Source organism: Cervus elaphus, chromosome 21, assembly GCF_910594005.1.
Source record: "Cervus elaphus chromosome 21, mCerEla1.1, whole genome shotgun sequence".
NCBI lineage: Eukaryota > Metazoa > Chordata > Mammalia > Artiodactyla > Cervidae > Cervus > Cervus elaphus.
Window position 1 is genome coordinate 55,752,912 of NC_057835.1, and position 21,506 is coordinate 55,774,417.

Genomic DNA, 21,506 nt, shown 5'->3' on the forward strand with positions numbered 1-21,506 from the left:
GAACCCAGGTCTCCCACATTGCTGGAGGATTCTTTGACGTCTGAGCTGCCAGGGCAGCCCACCTCCCATCCACCTCCCTTCTGGGTCATCACAGAGCCCCGAGCTGAGCTCCCTGCACTATGTAGCCGCTTCCCACTAGCGATCTGTTTACAGCTTCTGTAGACCACAAGGAGCTCCACGCCACGCTCTGTGATGAGCTCAAGGAGGTGTGTACCGGAGCTGGCTGAGGAGGGAGGGGATGCGTGTATACATAGAGCTGATTCACAGTGCAGTGCAGCGAAAGCTAACACAATATTGTGAAGCAATTCTACTCCAATTAAAAATTTTAATTAAAATAAATGAATTTACAAAGCGATGCCATCTGCTGGGGCCAGCCTGTAGTCAGCCAACCATCCACTCTGAGAGACATTTATCAGTAATTTCCAGCCAAAGACCACCAGGTGCATGTCTGTAACAGCTAAACAAGGTGGGTTTATTACTCATCTCAATAAGGGAAAATCCACACCATGGGGAAACTTGGGATGTTCCAGTAAGCAAGCATTCCAGGGAACACAAGGTTTTCGGCTTTGGCTGGGTAATTTTGGAGGATCTAAGAAAGCAGGGTTTCCCTCCAGACTAATTTCTGTCAGAAGGCTGGAGAAAGTCTATCATGTCTTGCTAAATTATTCTTGTCTATAAGCAGGAAAAACTAGAATATTATAGTTGTAACTGAGAAAAAAACAGTGATTTCTCATTTAGTGGGAAAAGGAGATGTTTGATGTTTTGTGGGTTACAAAATACTCTTGCCTTGCCTGAAGAAAATGCTTTGTGAGCTTGTTTATCTTCAACAGGAGAATAATGTGGCTTAGCTGTAAGCATCAGATAAATTTGCAATAACACTGAGGTCTAGATGTGAGCCTGAGATCAATTTCCAGAAGTCAGGGACTGTGTTTTTTTCCTTTATTGAACCTGCAAAACACTTTCTAACCATTGTATTCAACTTTTTACATCAATCAGAAATTACTTTCAGGCTCAGGGCTTTATTTTTTTTTAAGTGACTTTTTATTTTTTTACATTTACAGAATCTAGAAAAATGGTAATGAAGAATTTATTTAGAGGGCAACAATGGAGAAACAGACATGGAGAATAGACTTATGGACACGGGGAGAGGGCAGGAGAGGGTGAGATGTATGGAAAGAGAAACATGGAAACTTACATTACCAAATGTAAAATAGATAGCCAACAGGAATTTGCTCAATGGCTCAGGAAACTCAAACAGGGGCTCTGTATCAACCTAGAGGGATCGGATGGGGAGGGAGATGGGAGGGAGCTTCAAAAGGGAGGAGATATATGTACAACTATGGCTGATTCATGTTGAGGTTTGACAGAAAACAGCAAAGTTCTGTAAAACAATTATCCTTCAATAAAAAATAAACTAATTAAAAAAAATTTTAGAGAGAGCAATGTGACAGATAGGACCAGAGAAGAAACAGTTGATAAAAATATTCCATTTTATAAGTTCACCTATTTCTAGGGTTGCCCTTTTGTGTGTAATACAAAGTAGTGATTTCTAACTCACTAATCAGAAAATAACAAGTTTTAAATACCTATTTCAACAACTAAATTACCAATATTAACCTGTTAGAGTGCCTTACCTTGGAATTGGGAAAATAGGTATTTTACACATATACCTTTTAAGACTTAAATCAGAGTAACTCCTAGATTAAACTATATTACAGTTTATCTGTGTATCTATCCATTAGGAAAGACTAACAATATAATTTAAACAACATTAGGATACTTGGCACTTTCATCCCAGTTTAATAGTTCTGAATCTAGAATGTATACTTTGGAGATTGTGAAGGACGAGGACGCCTGTTCTGCCCGTAGTCCGAGTCTCCGATCTGGAAAGAAGACTCCTCGAAACAATGCAACTTGCAATAGGGGAATTTATTACTGACTCAAGCCAGGGCCTCCCGCCCTCACCAAGTGTGTGAGGACGAAAGGCCCCGAACCCCTTCTCTCGGGTATTTATTAGGTCAAAATAAGCAGCAGGTAGTTGGCGCAATCGGATTGGTTACACAGTGGGTAGTTGGCGTAAGCGGATTGGTTACACAGTTGCAAGGTAATTTTTGTTGGCCCAACGTGGGGCTTTCAGCTTTCCCCTGATAGGTTCCCTATTTTCTGGCTAGGCATATGTTGATTGGCTGGCTCCAGGAGGCCTGATAATTATGTTACCCTGGGAAACCAGGCCTACTCCTAATCTAGGCTGCTTGTCATGACGTTAGCCGTGACAGCCTCACATGCCTATGCTGCAGTGCAGGGGTCACATAGAGTCTGACACGGTTTAGCAACTGGAAAACAATAAATACGTAAAATATCAGTACCCCACCAGAAGCTCCTGATTTAATTTGTCTGGTTAGATAGCTGAAATCAGTATTTGATTTTTTAATCTCTTTAGGTAATTCTAAAATGCAACCAAGATTGAGAATCTCTGGCCTAGATTATATGCAACGTTAGTAGTTTGCTAGTATTCATCTACTAATCTGTTGATGCCAGGAATGGAAAGGAAACTAAATAATAATACTTCTGGTGAAGCCTAGGCTATTATATGTCCTCATAAATTATATGTAAAAAAATGCATTAAGACCTTAGAAGAAAATGAGAGGTAACGTTTCAGGCCAAATGTTGCAATGAAGATATTTTAGACTTCATTTCATGTTATAATGTTCCTTCATTTGCCTTTTCTTATAAAACACAGGTTAATGGTTCTTTAAGGGAAAAGGTTGATATTGGGAAATAATTGACCCTAAAAAGGGCAGACTCTGACAGGAGTTATGTTACTCTTTAATATATCTTTGGACTTTGTAAGCTTCCTTCCAAACAATATTTTTTATGTTTTTGCCATTATTGTTGCTATAATGATTTAGAGCTCGGATTTTATCAGCTCTTGGAGATAGGAAACCTATAATTGGAAACTGCCTTGTATGAAAATATTTTCCTTTTTCCAACAGATCCAGTGATAATTATCAACATAGACTGTCCACTTTCAGACTCTCCTTTTACTTTCTCAGTTCTCAGATAGAGACAAAAAACATTCAATTCACTAAATTATTTTCATTCTTTATGGTCCAGTTGTAAACCCCATCTTGCTTTTCTGTGGAATGATAATAATCTATTCAGTAGATAAAAAACAGTTCATGATATTTTATAACCATTGACTGATAGTTGACTTTGTTTCTTTTAATTTTTTAATTCCACCTCCCGATTGTATTTTGAACATTGATTATTCAGTAGTGCCTGTTTCAGAGTAGGGACAAGCTTAAAGAACCTAAAAGAAAGATGAAAATAACTCTGCCATTTGTTAATGCATGTTGTTTAAGACTTTATTGTGAGTAAAACAAAAAGACTTCAAGGCTTTAATAACAACACTGAATGTAATTTTCTCTCTTTTGTTCATAGATTGATTAATATATTTGTATAAAAATAGTAGATATATTGAGATTGCCAAAATCATAAAGCATTGGAGGTTAAAAATACCTTAAGTATTAATCGCTTAGTCATATCTGACTCTTTGTGACCCCATGGACTGTAGCCCACCAGGCTCCTCTGTCTATGAAATTCTCCAGGCAAGACTACTGCAGTGGGTAGCCCTTCCCTTCCTCCAAGGAATTTTCCCATCCCAGAGATCAAACCAGGGTCTCCCCAATTACAGGCAGATTCTTTTTTTTGTTTTGTTTTTTTTGTTTTTGTTTTTTCAACTTCTTTTTTTATTTTTTTTTTTTATTTTTTTATTTTTCCAGTGGGTTTTGTCATACATTGATATGAATCAGCCATGGATTTACATGTATTCCCCATCCCGATCCCCCCTCCCACCTCCCTCTCCACCCGATTCCTCTGGGTCTTCCCAGTGCACCAGGCCGGAGCACTTGTCTCATGCATCCCACCTGGGCTGGTGATCTGTTTCACCATAGATAGTATACATGCTGTTCTTTTGAAATATCCCACCCTCACATTCTCCCACAAAGTTCAAAAGTCTGTTCTGTATTTCTGTGTCTCTTTTTCTGTTTTGCATATAGGGTTATCGTTATCACCTTTCTAAATTCCATATATATGTGTTAGTATGCTGTAATGTTCTTTATCTTTCTGGCTTACTTCACTCTGTATAATGGGCTCCAGCTTCATCCATCTCATTAGGACTGGTTCAAATGAATTCTTTTTAATGGCTGAGTAATATTCCATGGTGTATATGTACCACAGCTTCCTTATCCATTCATCTGCTGATGGGCATCTAGGTTGCTTCCATGTCCTGGCTATTATAAACAGTGCTGCTATGAACATTGGGGTGCACGTGTCTCTTTCAGATACAGGCAGATTCTTTACCATCTGAGCCACCAGGGAAGCCTTAAATATCATCCATTCCATTCTCTCATTTGATAAATGGCGGGGGAGGGGGGGAACTAGACGCATAAAGACAAGTTCAAACAAAAAGTGTCTCTAACCTCCTCTAACTTCAGAAGAGAGTTTTAAATAGTGCTTAGAAAACATGAACAAAAGCATAAATCAAGCAGATGTAGCCTTGCTCTTTGATTTGAGACTATCTGGGGAAAAAATGTAATAAGCCAATCTACTGTCTTACTTCAGAAACAAATGCAAAACACTTTAAGGAGGTTAGTTCATGCCCCAATTAACCAAACTATTCAACTATGAGAGAACAGTCCAGGATCAAAAGTGCTTTGAGTCATGATGAATAATGAGTGAGTGAATGGACTAATTAATAACGCTATGACAGTGTAAGTCACTTCACTGGAGCCTAAATTTTGGATGCCAAGAGTTGCATTTTAGTGATTAATATTCACTATATAAGGTCAATAAAATTTATTTTTTAATATTAGGAAATCCAATTTTATACTTCATAGCAGAGAAGGAATCTGAGATTAGAGAAGTTTATAATAACAAGGAAGCAATTGCAATGCAATTTATGTACTCTGATAAGAGCAAAATAATAGATCTCATTATTGTAGAAACAAGTTCAGAGGGGTAATTCTTTATTTTATACATGAAACATTTAAAAATTTAAAGTGACATGGTGAAACCATGAATTTTACACAATTGCTCTTAACAATAATTTATCAAGCTAAGACATTTACTCACAGATGTAAAATTTCATATGATGTGGGTGTATATTTAAAGTTTAATTCCCTTAACAGGAATTTAATGTAACTCTCGCAATTTCACAAGCATTCTATTTATTAAGCACTTAATATTATTATTAATTATTAGTTTTTCTTTTCATATCTCAATTTCTTACACTTCATGTTCATCAAGACCTGTAAGCAATATTACAGTATCTTATCCTGACCTCTTCTATAGCTATAATTTTTAAAGCCTCTCCTATAGCCTTAGATTCTTTTTTCCTCTTACACTCTCTCATCACATATTTTTCTATTTCTCTGTCTCTGTCCTTCTTATACTATTTGCAGTAGTCAAAAAACGATGATAGCAACAAAAATGAAGCCTATAAGGACATATAACATTATAGAGTTGAAACATCTGGATAAAAATCATACATTTTATTAATCACCTGAATGTATTGGCATCACAAATATTGTTTCATCTTTGCCAATATTTCAGTTTTTCATTGTTACACAAATCTCTTAGTTACAAGGTAAAAGTTACATAGCTGCTAAGAGGTGGTCAGTAGGGCCCTGCATCACCAAACAAAACCTAATTGACCATGAACATTAACAATTAAATGGTTAAAACACACCATAAAGAATATTTATCCTTCATGTCACATAATTACCATTTTGTCATTATTATGAGGGTTAGAGTGCTTAAAATTTACTATCATATCAACTTGCAAGTCTATAATATGGTACTGTTAACTATACTCACCAAGCTGTATATTAGATCTCTGGGACATTATTTCTCTTATAATTGGATGTTTGTACCCTTTGATTGGCATCTCCCCGTTTTCTCTTTCCCACAGTCCTTGACAATCATTGTTCAGTTTTCTATTTCTATGAGTTCAACTTGTTTGATTCTGCATATAAGTGAAATCAAACTATATTTTTCTTTCTCTGTTTGACTTATTTATGCCCTTAAGGTCCATCTGTGTTGATTAAAATGGAAAATTTTCTCTTTCCTCAGGACTGAGTAAGATTCTGGAATGTGTGTATGGGTGGGTAGATGTGTGTGCATGTTTGTGAATATATGTTTTGTTGATGTTGTTCAGTCACTCAGTTGAGTCTGACTCTTTGCAACCCCATGGACTGCAGCATGCCAGGTTTCCCTGTCCTTCACTGTCTCCCAGAGGTTATTCAAAATCATGTCCATTGAGTCGATGACGCCATGCAACCATCTCATCCTCTGTCATCCCCTTCTCTTCCTGTCCTCAGTCTTTCCCAGCTTCAGAGTCTTTTCCAATGAGTTGGCTCTTTGCATCAGGTGGCCAAAGTATTGAAGCTTCAGCTTCAGTCCTTCCAATGAATATTAAGGCTGATTTCCTATAGGAAATATATATATATTATATATATAATAAATAAATATATGTAATAATAATAAATAAAAAATAAAATAATAATAAATATATATATTATATTTATTTCCTATAGGAAATATATAAGTTTAAGTATAAAACAAAATACTCTAAAGCTTTCAGCTGTAAAGATGGAATAAATTCATTATGACACAGAACTAAGTGAAGCATTCTTAGGCATAACAACAAAAGCATGATACTGTTAACCTGAGATGAATAAACTGCCAGATAATTTCTCCAGCAAGATAGATTGATTTGGGACCAGCAGAGAACTGCAGTCGGTGGTCTGCAACCATGGAAATCCCCACAGGGAAAGGCAAGGAGAATGCTTTTATATAGAGAAATTGGTTTTATACATGTACAGTGATAAGTGGGAACTTTTGAGTCTCTCATAGTACTAGCTGCTATTTGATCCAAACCAGAGCTTTTTCTTTTTAGCAAAGCTACAGTTGTTCGATTTCCAATCTTGTTTGCGTTTTCTGAGGCCAATTGTTGGGCTTCTCTTGCTGATTTTTCTAAATTATTATTTGGAGAATTATCCCTTTGAACCACAACAGAGTTTTGGCCACGGTGGGCCTTTTTAAGGGCAGCATTCCTTGTGGAAATGTCAGCAAGGTAATACCCCTTAGCTTCAGAGAGTCAAGTTTAAAATGCCCTAGAAGCTTAATAATAGCTAAAGCAGCAGATAAAAAATATTGCATCCAGCAATTCTTGGACATAGGAGCCATTTTTTAAATTTTATTTCTACTGGAAGTAAAATAGTTATATTGCTTTCATAACATTCCAAAGTCATGTTACTCCAAAACCATATCTGCTATTAGGATAAATATTGGCAGTTTTGTCCTTGGCTAAAGTACAGGCCTGTGTAATTGCATATAATTCAGCCTGTTGGGCTAAAATAGCCATAGTAAAGATTCTGCCTTAACAACATCAAAAGGAGATGGCATAGCATATCCTGAACAATATTTGTCATTGTTTCCTTTAAAAAAAACCATCAGTGAAACATGAGAAGTCACTATTTCTCAAGTGAATTTCCTGCAGATCACTATGAAGAGTCAGGAGGTCATTTGTCAGTGTTAAGCAGTCTTGAGAGACTTTATCCATGATGAAGGGGAGAAGAGTAGCTGGGTTAAGGTTATTACAATGTCCAAGACTCATGTTAGGAGCTGCTAATACAAGGACTTCATAGGAGGTGAAGAAGATGATTGAGAAATGCTGAGTGTAAGCACTTGTTTGCTCACCAGCCCTGAAGGCTTAGAGGATCTTCTCTGATCCCCACATGTGTAACAAAAATGTTCACTTGACATAAACAGACTGCCAAATATCTCTCCAGCAAAAATGGGTTTATTTGGGATTAGCAGAGAATTGCAGTTTGGGATCTGCAAACATGTAAGTCCACGTGTAAGTCCCTGCATGGCAAGAAAAGAATACCCTTATAAAAGGGAAAAGAATATTAGGAAGGCTATAGTAAGCAAAGCATTCATGGCTTTTCATTGGCTGAAAACTTGCCAGGAAAGAAAAGGAGTCTTTATTCTTCCTGTTCAGCTTGTCTATTGTCACAGACTGTATAGAGCTCTCCATCTTTGGCTGCAAAGTATATAATCAGTCTGATTTCGGTGTTTATCTGGTGATGTCATTGTGTAGAGTCCTCTCATGTTGTTGGAAGGGGGTGTTTGCTATGTGTTTTGTTCTCTTGGCAAAACTGTTAGCCCTGTTTCATTTTGTACTCCAAGGCCAAACTTGCCTGTTACTCCAGATATGTCTTGACTTCCTATTTTTCCATTCCAGTCCCCTATGATGAAAAGGACATCTTTTTTGGTATTAATTTTAGAAGATCTTGAAGGTCATCATAGAACTGTTCAACTTCAGCTTCTTCAGCATTAGTGATTGGGGCATAGACTTGGATTACTGTGATATTAAATGGTTTGCCTTGGAAATTAACATATCATTCTGTCATTTTTGAGATTGCACCAAAGTGCTATATTTCAGATTCTTTGTTGACTATGAGGGCTACTCCATTTCTTCTAAGGGACTCTTGCCCACAGTGGTAGATATAATGGTTATCTGAGTTAAATTTGCCCATTCCAGTCCATTTTACTTCACTGATTCCTAAACTCTCAGTGTTCACCATTGCCATCTCCTATTTGACCACTTCCAATTTACCTTGATTCATGGACCTAATGTTCCAGGTTCCTATGCAATATTGTTCTTTATAGTATCGGACTTCCATCATCAGTCACATCCACAACCGGGTGTTGTTTTTGCTTTGGCTCCATCTCCTCATTCTTTCTGGAATTACTTCTCCACTCTTCTCCAGTAGTATATTGGGCACCTACCAACCTAGGGAGTTCATCTTTCAGTGTCATTATCTTTTTGCCATTTCATACTGTTCATGGGGTTATCAAGGCAAGAATACTGAAGTGGTTTGCCATTCCCTTCTCCAGTGGACCACGTTTTGTCAGAACTCTACACAATAACCAGTCCATCTTGGGTGGCCCTACACCACATGGCTCATAGTTTCACTGAGTTAGACAAGGCTGTGGTCCATGTGATCAGTTTGGTTAGTTTTCTGTGATTGTGGTTTTCATTCTTTCTGCCCTCTGATGAATAAAGATGAAAGACTTATGGAAGTTTCCAGATGGGAGATGCTGACTGTGGGGGAAACTGGGTCATGATTTGATGTGCAGGGCCATGCTTAGTAAAAGTTTAATCTGATTTTCTCTTGATGAGCTGGATATGTTCCCTCCATATTGTTTGGCCTGAGGACCAAGAGTTGACCCACATCTTATACAGTCAGCAAAAACAAGACCTGGAGCTGACTGTGGCACAGAGCATGAAGTCCTTATTGCAAATTCAGACTTAAACTGAAGAAAGTAGGGAAAACCATTGGACCATTCAGGTATGACCTAAGTGAAATCCTTCTGATTATACAGTGGAAGTGACAGATTCAAGGGATTAGATCTGATGGACAGAGTGCCTGAAGAAATATGAATGGAAGTTTGTGATGTTGTACAGGAGGCAGACCATTGTACAAAACCATCCCCAAGAAAAACAAAAGCAAAAATGGTTGTCTGAGCAGGCCTTACAAATAGCTGAGAAAAGAAGAGTAGCTGAAGGCAAAGGAGAAAAGGAAAGATATACCCATCTGAATGCAGAGTTCCAGAAAATAGCAAGGAGAGACAATAAAGCATTTTTAAGTGGATAATGCAAAGAAATAGAGTAGGACAATAGAATGGGAAAGACTAGAGATCTCATCAAGAAAATTAGAGATACCAAGGGAACATTTCATGCAAAGATGGGCACAATAAAGGACAGAAACAGTATGGATCAAACAGAAGCAGAAGATATTAAGAAGAGGTGGCAAAAATACACAGAAGAACTACACAGAAAAGATCTTAATGACTTAGATAACCAAGATGATGTGATCACTCACCTAGAAACAGACATCCTGAAGTCCAAAGTTAAGTGGGCCTTAGGAAACATCACTACGAACAAAGCTAGTGGAGGTGATGGAATTCCAGCTGAGCTAGTTCATGTCCTAAAAGAGGATGTAAAAGTACTGCACTCAACATGCCAGCAAGTTTGGAATATTCAGCAGTGGCCACAGGACTATTAAAGTTCTGTTTTAATTCCAATCCCTAAGAAAGGCAATGCCAAAGAATGTTCAAACTACCACACAATTGCACTCATCTCACACATTAGCAAAGTAATGCTCAAAATTCTCCAAGCAAGGTTTCAACAGGACGTAAACTGAGAACTTCCAGATGTTCAAGCTGGATTTAGAAAAGACAGAGGAACCAGAGATCAAATTGCCAACATCTGTTGGATCATCAAAAAAGCAAGAGAGTTCCAGAAAGATATCTTCTTCTGCTTTATTGATTACACCAAATCCTTTGACTCTGTGGATCACAACAAACTGTGGAAAATTCTTCAAGAGATGGGAATACCAGACCAGCTTACCTGCCTCTTGAGAACTCTGTATGTAGGTCAAGAAGCAACAATTGGAACCAGACATCAAACAATGTACTGGTTCCAAAGTGGGAAAAGAGTATGTTAAGGCTGTATATTTTCAGCCTGCTTATTTAACTTCTATGCAGAGTACATCATGCAAGATGATGACTGGATGAAGCACAAGCTGGAATCAAGATTGCCCAGAGAAATATCAATAACCTCAGATATTCAGATGTCACCACCCTTATGGCAGAAAGCAAAGAAGAACTGAAGAGCCTCTTGATGAAAGTGAAAGAGGAGAGTGAAAAAGTTGGCTTAAAACTCAACATTCAGAAGACTAAGATCATGGCATCCAGTCCCATCACTTCATGGCAATTAGATGGGAAAACAGTGGAAACAGTGTCAGACTTTATTTTGGGGGGGCTTCAAAATCACTGCAGATGGTGAGTGCAGCCATGAAATTAAAAGAGGCTTGCTCCTTTGAAGAAAAGCTATGACCAACCTAGACAGCATAATAAAAAGCAGAGACATTATTTTGCCAACAAAGGTCCATCTAGTCAAAGCTATGGTTTTTCCAGTAATCATGTATGAATGTGAGAGTTGCACTATAAAGAAAGCTGAGAAAAAAAAAAAAAAAAAGAAAGCTGAGGGCCAAAAAATTGATGCTTTTGAATTGTGGTGTTGGAAAAGACTCTTGTGAGTCCCTGGGACTGCAAGGAGATTCAACCAGTCCATCCTAAAGGAAATCAGTCCTGAACATTCATTTTAAGGACTCATGTTGAAGCTGAAGCTCCAATACTTCTGGCCACCTGATTTGAAGAACTGACTCAGTTGAAAAGATCCTGATGCTGGGAAAAGTTGAAGACTGGAGGAGAAGGGGATGACAGAGGATGAGATGGTTTGATGGCATCACTGACTCAATGGACATTAGTTTGAGTAGGCTCTGGGAGTTGGTGATGGACATAAGGCCTGGTGTACTGCAGTCCATGGAAAGAGTCGGATATGACTAAACTACTGAACTGAACTGTACTGAACTGAACTGATTGTTGCAGAATGTGACGATGCCCTCTTCTGTTCTCCCAACTATTTAATTGAGATTTCTCTTTATTAAAGTTTTTTTTTTTTTTTTTAAATGCATCAGAGACTTCCCTCGTGGCTCAGCTGAGTTAGAATCTGCCTGCACTGCAGGAGACCCGGGTTCAGTCCCTGGATTGGGAAGATGCCCTGGAGAAGGAAATGGCCAACGTCTCCAATATTCTTGACTGGAGAATTCTATGGATGGAGGAGTCTGGCTGGTGAAAGTCCATGGGGTTGCAAAGAGTCAAGCACAACTGAGTGACTTTCCCTTTCAATTTTCATAATACGTAAAATAACTTGATATACTGGACTTCATCAAAATTAAAAACCTATATTCTGAAAAAGACTTCATTACAAGGATGAAAAGGCAAACTAAGACTGGGGAAATTATTTGCACACCACTTATTTGTCCAATGACTCAGATCTAGAATCAATAAAGAACTCTAAAAATTAACAGTAAAAAAGCAAACAACGCAATCAGACTATGAGCAAAAGACATCAGCATACTTCAGCAAAAAGGACATACTGATATCAAATAAGCACATGATCAAGTATAATCTATAAAAATAATCACTGTGTTGTACACCTAAAACTAATATACTATTGTAAATCGGCTACCCTTCAATTTAAAAAAAAAAAAAATAAGCACACAAAAAGAGACTCAATATTGTTAGACATTAGGGAAATGGAAATGTAAACCATAATGAGATATCATATACTTTCTAAATTTGTCACAGTCACAAATTATGTGAGAATTCAGAAAAATGGAACCTCTCGTATATTGCTGGTGGGACTAAAAGGTACATCTGCCCTGGAATATAGTGAAATATTTCTCAAAATGCTAATTATATGCATACTAACAATCTAGCTATCATACTCTTGACCTTTATCCCAGAGAACTGAAAACATATTGGTAAGTTCTAATATCCACATTAATGTGTAGTTTCCTGAGAGTAGACATGAGTATTTTAGGTCAAAGGCCTATTGGGCTTCCCTGGTGGCTCAGACGGTAAAGAATCTACCTGCAATGTGGAAGACCTGGGTTTGATCCCTGGGTTGGGAAGATCCCCTGGAGGAGGGCAGGGCAACCCACTCCCGTTTTCTTGCCTGGAGCGTCCCTGTGGACAGAGGAGACTGGCGGGCTACAGTCCATGGAGTCACAGAGTTGGACACGACTGAGTGACTAAGCGCAGCACACAGCACAACGCAAAAGCTAATTTCCCGCCCCCCGCCCCCTGCTTCCCCAATCTTTCCACCTTTTAGGTCAAAAAGAGCAGTTTGAAGTGTTGTTATTGGAGTAATATGTGAGAAAGTTACACAGGAACTCTGTACTATTTTTGCAGTTCCTTGTTATTCTATATATTTCAAAATAAAGGTTTAAAAGATAATATGCTTATAAACCTGTACCATTGTCAGTATCTATGCAAAATAACATCTTCAAAATGTTTCAAAAAATGAAATACATAAAATCTCATTAGAGATTAGTGTTGATGAACTTTTACAATGGATTTTGATGATAAGGGACACAAACTTTGAACTCCAGTTAAGTGAGATATTGTTGTTCAGTCACTCAGTCATGTCCGACTCTTTGCAACCCTGGACTGTAGCACGCCAGGCTTCCCTGTCCTTCACTATCTCCTGGAGTTTGCTGAAATTCATGTCCATCGAGTTGGTGATGCTATCTAACCATCTCATATTCTGCCACACTCTTCTCCTTTTGTGAAATATTACCCCCCAATAAATTATATTTTTCTCATTAGTATTGTATTACATTAACTTGTATTACATTACTTGTAATTACATTAACTTGCATTACAAAAATGTATATACACTGTGATGATGATGATGCTTTCATATGAAGCTGCCATGGAAACACTTGTATTTTTGCCCCTGATTTCCCTGAGTCCTAAGTTTTGTTTTGTTTTGTCTATCAGTTATCCTTAAGGAATAATTTCCTGGGATTTTGAGAGTGTTGTATGTATGGGTTTCTCAGTGCTAAAGAATCCAACTGCCAATGCATCAGACACAGGAGATGCAGATTCTATCCATGCATCAGGAAGATCCCTTGGAGGAGGAAATGGCAACCTATTCCAGTATTTTTGCCAGGAAAATTCCATGGACAGAGGAGCTGGCGGGCTACTGAGCACACAGGTGCATTGAAAGAGTAGCTCAGTGAATTTGCAGGTAAGGTGGTGGAGATTTAGTGTTTAGCTGCTTTTTTCACAAGTTCTCACGCAATGATCCATTTCATAACCACAGTTTATCTTCACCTTTTAAGGTTCTTAGTGTCACTCATTGCTAAGCTTTTCTGGGATTCCACAAAAAGAATCAGCTTTCTTCTCCTTGATACTGCCTTCTGTGAGCACTGAGGTTGCATTTTTCACTCTGATAAGCTGGTTACCAATTTTCTATCTGCTCACCTGATCTTCCAAAATGTATTGACATCTCTCTCTCATTCCCTCCCCATTTCTCTTTGTCCATGAGGATTGATATCATTTTTATTTCTTTCCTTATATTTCTATTAGCAAAATTTCATGACAGATTGGATATAATTTTTTGTGATTATTTTTCTATATTTAAAGAGAAGTCCTTTTCTTTAAATTTAAAATAGCTAAATATATAGGAAACACTGTAATAACTATTAAAATTTTCATTCAGTGAATTAAAACACTTTATCAAGTTCCAGAGAATAATCAAATGCATTGTGGGTTAGCAGCTACCACTAAACAAATGAGCTTACATGTCAAATGACATATCATTTTGTCAGTCGTGAAGTAGAACTGAAATACAGCCTCCTTTTCTATTACAAAATCTCATGCAGAATAATCCTGTTACTGCTACCTAAATTTCAAGAACTTGAAAAGTCCACCAAATTTTTACACATACTGCTGAGTCAATTTTACAGGTTTAAACAATAAGAAAATATATGGAAATACACAAATCTTAAATAATATTTATTCTATAAATAGAAGATAATATTTTAATATATTAATCTTGACTTTATTGCTTTTGGATTAATAGCATGCTGATATAAAAAAGGCAAAAAATGAAGAATTGGAGTAGTAACTGGAGTGCAAATTAATGCAGAGTCTCAAGATTTTGCCAGATTTTCTGACACTGCTCCTAACCTGCTCGATGCCCTGGGGCTTCGTGCTGTCTAAGATACTGGATGAAAATGCTGCAGTGTGTTCAAGTGTAACTGCATGCTCAATTAGGCACAGAATTGTCAGTTTCAAGCAGCAAGTTAGACCCATCTTATTGAAAATGAACCCTACAAAACCTATCTTCTGAGGCAGTTTTTATAGGATCCTACTCTATCCTGAATATACAACTCCACTACCTTGGCAAAATTGTGTACAGTTGTAAAAAAGCTCCTCCTCAAGACACTGTTGGCTTATAACATTTAAAGAGCAGAGGGACAATGAGATGGGGTTAAAAAAAAAATCCCAGCACAGGAATTAAAAGAAAAATCCTTGGCCCTGGCAAACCTTTTTTGATAAATTGGTGTTTTGTGTATTGTAAAGGACAAAAATGGAAATTTTGACCTCTATTAAAATGATATTAATCAATGATCTGATATTTTTTTAAATATTGAAATATCCTCACTGAATTGAACTATTTTAACATGGATTAATAAAAAGCCAAAAGTCAGAAGTTGTCTAATGAATATAAAATATTTCTGTGAAAATATTACGTTCAACATTTAAACATTCAAACCTAGCAATCAAGTTAAGATGATGTTCTTATATTTGTAGTGAGATATGAGTCAAGTGGGCCAAATTGAGTGGGCTTTAAATGGGGGGAAAATTAGGTGTAGGAGAGGAAGACATATTTTGAAATTTGTTAGTGTCTCTTAGACAATGAAAATCATTATATAAAAGAGAACATTCTTAAATCAGTAGAATCCAAAGTTACTTTGAAAAGTAAAGACATTTGAACTACTAGTGGTTAGCTCATTTGATTAGACTAGATAATACTAGAAAATCTGAGGTGAACTCTTGTGAATCATACTAGGCAGTTCATTGATAATCTATTTGTCATAGTGACGATCAAAGTGAGAAAAAAGGGGTTATTTTGTTTTAGCTGTCGTTCCTAGGGATAAATGTTCTAACCATATGTTCTCTATTCTCTAACTAACACTGCTCTTTAAAATAATCATCTCCACAGTTTCCCCTTTTTTCTCCCTTCCTTCGTTTTTTCCTTCCTTTCTTCCTTTTTCTCCTCCCTTCCTTCCTTCTACTTCCCTCCTTTGTTTTCTTTTAATCTCTCACATGGTACATAAGCCTAACAGGAACTGAGACATAGATTTAAATCCCCCATTTGTTGTCCTAGACAAATTCTAAACATTAATGAATTTTTCTCTAGACTAGATACAAGTTTACCTTGTAATATCGTTGTGAGCATTCATGAGTCTAATTAAAATTGCTAACTCATTGGCTGGCAAAAGACCAATATTCAAAATATGACAAATATTATTTTACCTGCCTGCACACTATTATGTTGGCTTGAGTAACTCTTCTCTTCAACTCTATCAAATCATCTATCTTTAAACCCTACAAAATCACCTAGGAAAAAAAGAGACCTTGGTTTTTTAGGAGGAGGTCTAATTTTGAAATCTAGTGACTAATTTGTATTCCCGAGAATACTTCAGTTAGATCATCAGATTTGCTTCCAACGCCCTGTTCTGTGCTGTGCTCAGTTGTGTTCAACTCTTTGCAATCCCGTGGACTGTAGCCCTAGGTTCTTCTGTCCATAGAATTTCCCGGACAAGAGTAGTGGAATGGGTTGACATTTCCTACTACAGGGGATCTGCCCCACCCAGGGATTGAACCCATGTCTCCTACATCTCCTCCATTGCAGATTCTTTACCTACTGAGCCACCTTGGAAGCCTGTTCCATTGTGACATGCTATACTGAGTTCTTCAGGGCAGTATATATGTGGGAGACACCTCTGGCTCAGTAAAGTCTTTTCCTATAATCTTAAGGCAGTTAATAAGTTACCACATCTAGTTCCTCAAAAAATAAAATGAGTATTGTTTCAGAGTCTTCTGAATTAAGATTGTAACACATAACTAGGCACCGAGTGAACTCCACAGTCTCTTCCTATCTTTGCAGAACAAATAGCACAGACCTTGGGCATCAACCAAATTCATGACCAGTCTTTCCAGGAACATACCTGGAATATTTCCTACATTTCCTTTACTCATGACATCCCTTTATTGTTGTTGTTGTTATCTAGTCGCTAAACTGTGCCATCTTTTTGCAAGCCCATGGACTGTAGACCACCAGGCTCCTCTGTCCATGGGATTTCCCAAGTGGAGTGGGTTGCCATTTTCTTTTCCAGGGTATCTTCCTGACCCAGGGATGGAGCCTGTGTCTCCTGCATTGGCAGGTTGATTCTTCACCACTGAGCCACCAGAGAGGTCCGACATCCCTTTATCACAGCATCCTTCACTTGCCCGTATAATACCAACAAAATCAAATCCATCTATATCAAATCATGGTACTAATTATATCTGTATTTCTCAATATTTGTCTGGAAACCACTAGCATCAAAATTGACTTTAGAATATAGTTAAATTGCAAATCTTTGAACCCTATTCAAGACTAAATCAGAATCTCTGAACTGGCAGCATATTATTAAATTAAACAATCCTAAGGGATCCTGTACACCTTGAAACTTGAGAACCACTATTGATAGATGATAGGTATATGGTAGGTGAAAGAGAGAGAGGGAGAAAGAGTTTAGTAGATAAATTAGAGATTTCCTAGTTTTCTTGGTTGTCAGCCCAACAATCCTTGGTATTCCATAATTTGGAGCTGTGTTACTCCAATGTCTGCCTTCATCTTCAGCTTCCTTCTCCTTGTACATCTCTGTATCCAAATTTTCCTTTTCTTTTAAGAATATAATTAATTTATCGCATTAACTCACTGAATTAAGGCTCAGCCTAATCCAGGATGACTTAGTCTTCACTTGATGCTGCTGCTGCTGCTAAGTCACTTCAGTCGTGCCCGACTCTGTGCGACCCTATGGACAGCAGCCCACCAGGCTCCCCTGTCTACAGGATTCTCCAGGAAAGAATAATGGAGTGGGTTGCCATTTCCTTCTGCCATTACTTGATAACATTTGCAAAGAACATATTTCCAAGTCATGTTCACCAGTGCCAGAGGTAAGGATTTCAGCAGATCTCTTTGAGGACAAAATTCATCTCTCTCCCTCTCTCATCTCTCTCTCTCCCCCATCCCCATAAATACATGTATATATTTACATAAATATATATATGTGTGTGTGTGTATTTCTATCATGCAATGCTAGCCTATATTCTAGAAGGAAGTGAAGTGAAGTGAAGTTGCTCAGTCGTGTCCAACTCTTTGCAACCCCATGGACTGTAGTCTACCAGACTCCTCCATCCATGGGACTCTCCAGGCAAGAATACTGGAGAGTAGCAACTCCCAAATCTTCTAGGTTTAAGACAACCAAAGGTTTATCTGCTACCCTGTCATGGGACTTAACTAACATTAACTTAACCTGACATAACTTCTAGGTCTGAAGCATCATTAGTCATCATGTCATGGAATAGGAAGATGACAAACCGTATACTGTCTCTTAAAGCCTTCTGCTCAGAAGTGGCACGTGCTCCTCTACTTATCTTCCATTGGCCATAAAATCAAATGGCCACATACAATTTCAAGGACAATTACAAAATCTACACTAAAGTATGATCTAGTCATATGCCTGGAAAGTGAATTTAATTTAGGAAGATCACAGTATATCCAATAAATTTACTTCTATACATTTGCAATTTATATTTTGCTTTGAGTTGTTTTCAGTCAGCTCAGTCACTCAGTCGTGTCTAACTCTTTGCGACCCCATGGACTGCAGCATGCCAGGCTTCCCTGTCCATCACCGACTCCTGGAGCTTGCTCAAACTCGTGTCCATCAAGTCAGTGATGCCATGCAACCACCTCATCCTCTGTGGTCCCCTTCTCCTGCCTTCAGTCTTTCCCAGCATCAGGGTCCGGTATAGAAAAGTAGGATACTGCTACTTCTTCATATTTTGAGTGTGTTTATTGGGAGATATTTCAGTAAGGTCTTATGTATATTATCTCATTTGGTCTTCAAAACAATCCTATGAAATTGATAGTGTTATAACCTGCATTTTACAGGAAACCAATAGATAGTCATAGTAACTTGCCAATGTCACATATGTAGCAATAGGCAAGGCAATAATTCAAACTCAGATTTGTCTTTAGATTCCAACCTATAAGAAGTAAATCACTTTGTCATTCATTTATTTGTTTAAAGGAACCAGGCTGTAGTATAAATAAACAAGTAGACAGGAAAATAAATAATGTAAGTAAACAAACATAATATACCATTAGTACCTCCAAAATGCCAAGAACAATGCCTTATCAATCAGTTCCTCAGTCTTTATTTATGACTATCCCTTCTTACTGGGACAAACTTATGAATCAGTTGTGGTCCTGGCATAACCATTTTTACTGTCAAAAGTGTCTCATTTTGAAATAAAACATATAGTTACCATATTTATCCATAATTCTGAAATTCATAAAGCCCCAAATGTTATTTTTTTTAATTTTGTAACAAATGAATTTTGTACAAAGAATAACCTAAAAAGAGATCGGATGATTTATTGTCTATTTATTACTCTTGGTATAAATAATTATATGTTTCAATGCAGATATATGATTGACACTAGGTATTCTTCCAGACTCTCCTAACAGCATCATCTAATTTAGAACCTGAAATCCAAAACACAGCTAGATTTAAAGTGTTTTTCAAATAAGGGACAATGAAACTGAAGTAATAATATGTAAATATATGAAGACATGTGAGTGAATAAACATAGAGGAACCAAATTTACTGTTTCCAATGCATTTATTTTTGGTAATAATCATGATACCGACATTGTATAAGGAGCTCTGCTAGTTGATGATTAGTTCAGTTATAGATGAGAACAGTGGCATTAGAATGATTAGAATTTTTGCCTGAGATGACATGAGGCAGATGGTGAAGCATCCCATATCTATCTTCAAAGACAGTGCCATTTTTTTAATAGTCTGTTATAGTACTTGTCACCTAACTGGACACTCATATCAGAAGTTTTTTTATATCGTGTTCACAGAATGTAAAAGGGAGTTCTCATATCCTTAATTGTAATTTTAAAATAATAGTTGAATATAGAGTGGAGGAAAAGAACTATAGCCAATAAACATTTTGGAATTTGGAACAGACAGTAGCTAATTCAAATTTGAAAAGCTCAACTAGAATAAAGTTGTATTCAGGGTATTAATACTTATCAGTGAAAATATACTCAATTACTGCCAGGACTCATTGGTATTTGTTATGTTAAGTGTTAATTAAAGTTTAGCCAAATGGTCTTTTTCTTCTTTCAGAGGTGCCTCTTGTGTTTCATTCTCGTAGGCCTCTGTAACAAGCAGGGCTGCTCATCATTAAATTAGTGTGTTGTTTATGGAGTTAAGCATATGGTTAACCCAGTTGTAGTTTACAAAATGATTTAGCATGAGTTGATAAAATTAAATTTTCATAAATTCTAGTATAATCACAATTTCTATTTTGTAAAATGTGTACACAAATTTGAAGTCATTAAGATGAAATAATTACATTACACTTGGAAACCATTATTCATTCCATAAAGCAAAAGTAATGCAAAACATGCTGTCTGAAATTACTTTTGCTGAGTAACTCAGAAAAGAAAATACAACTACAAGTAGAACTTGTGTGCAAAACTTGTATACAAAATGGCTTATCAGTTACTGACTTGAATAATTTATTCATTATTTTTACCATCATTTAGAGCTTTTAATTGTAGCAGATGAAAAACTTTTTGATTCTCCTGGGGCTTCCCAGGTGGCTCAGTGGTAAAGAATCCACCTGCCAATGCAGGAGATGCAGGTTCAATCCCTGGGTTGGGAGGATCCCCTGGAGAAGGAAGGGGAACCCACTGCAGTATTTTTGCCTGGGAAATTCCATGGACAGATGACCTGGCAGGCTATACAGTTCATGGGGTCACAAAAGAGTCCAACAAGATTTAGTGACTAAACAACAACGATAGACTCTCTTAGGTTCAGAATCTAAAAGGCCTGTAAAACTAAAAACAGATTACTAGGAGAAAAGGCATAAATATTTATTAATTTTAGTAAGGGAAACAGACTGAGAGAAAGGTTACAAATGGAAGAAAAACTGATTTTTAGGAAAGATAAATGGGCTCTTAGGAGAATAGATGGAAGATATGATAGTTTGTGACAATATCTGTCTTGGTCTGGTGACTCTCCATTTCAGGACATTTCCTCTCCTGTGATAAAAGTTAATCTTACCTGGTAGAGAAATTCTCAGTGAAGGGATTTAAGACAATTTTTTCTTCTCTTTTTGTATGGTAGAATCTGTTTTAAGGCAGATAAAGGGGTTCGGCAAAAGTCTCTCTCTACATTTGTTGATTCTCAAATGTCTTCAGCTCAAATTAATCCTTACTCCAGAGTGACATATTTGGAGTTGGCTTATTTTTTATCTCCTTCACAACCATATCATTAATTTAGGTATTTTAACAAAATTATATTTTTAAAAATCTACTATTAATATATTTCAGATGTTAGTGCACAGAACCATCTATATAAGTCCATAATCACCAAAAAGCTCAACCTTTTACAGAAAAAAAAAAAAAAAATCTACTACAAAACTCCAATTTTCATGAGACACTGCTGTTCAACATGACACCTATCCCAAGGTTTTGATTTCTTCGGAGATAGAGTAAGGGAAGTGAGAAGCTATAAGGGGAGATTAAAAGTTGTTATTTGGCTGGTATTGTCATCTAATCTCTGGCAGGTCCCTCCTCACCCCACCTTACACCCACCCCACCATTTCCCCCATGACCAGGAATTTCTCTACCTTTTATTTCTATAAATAAACAGGGAAAGT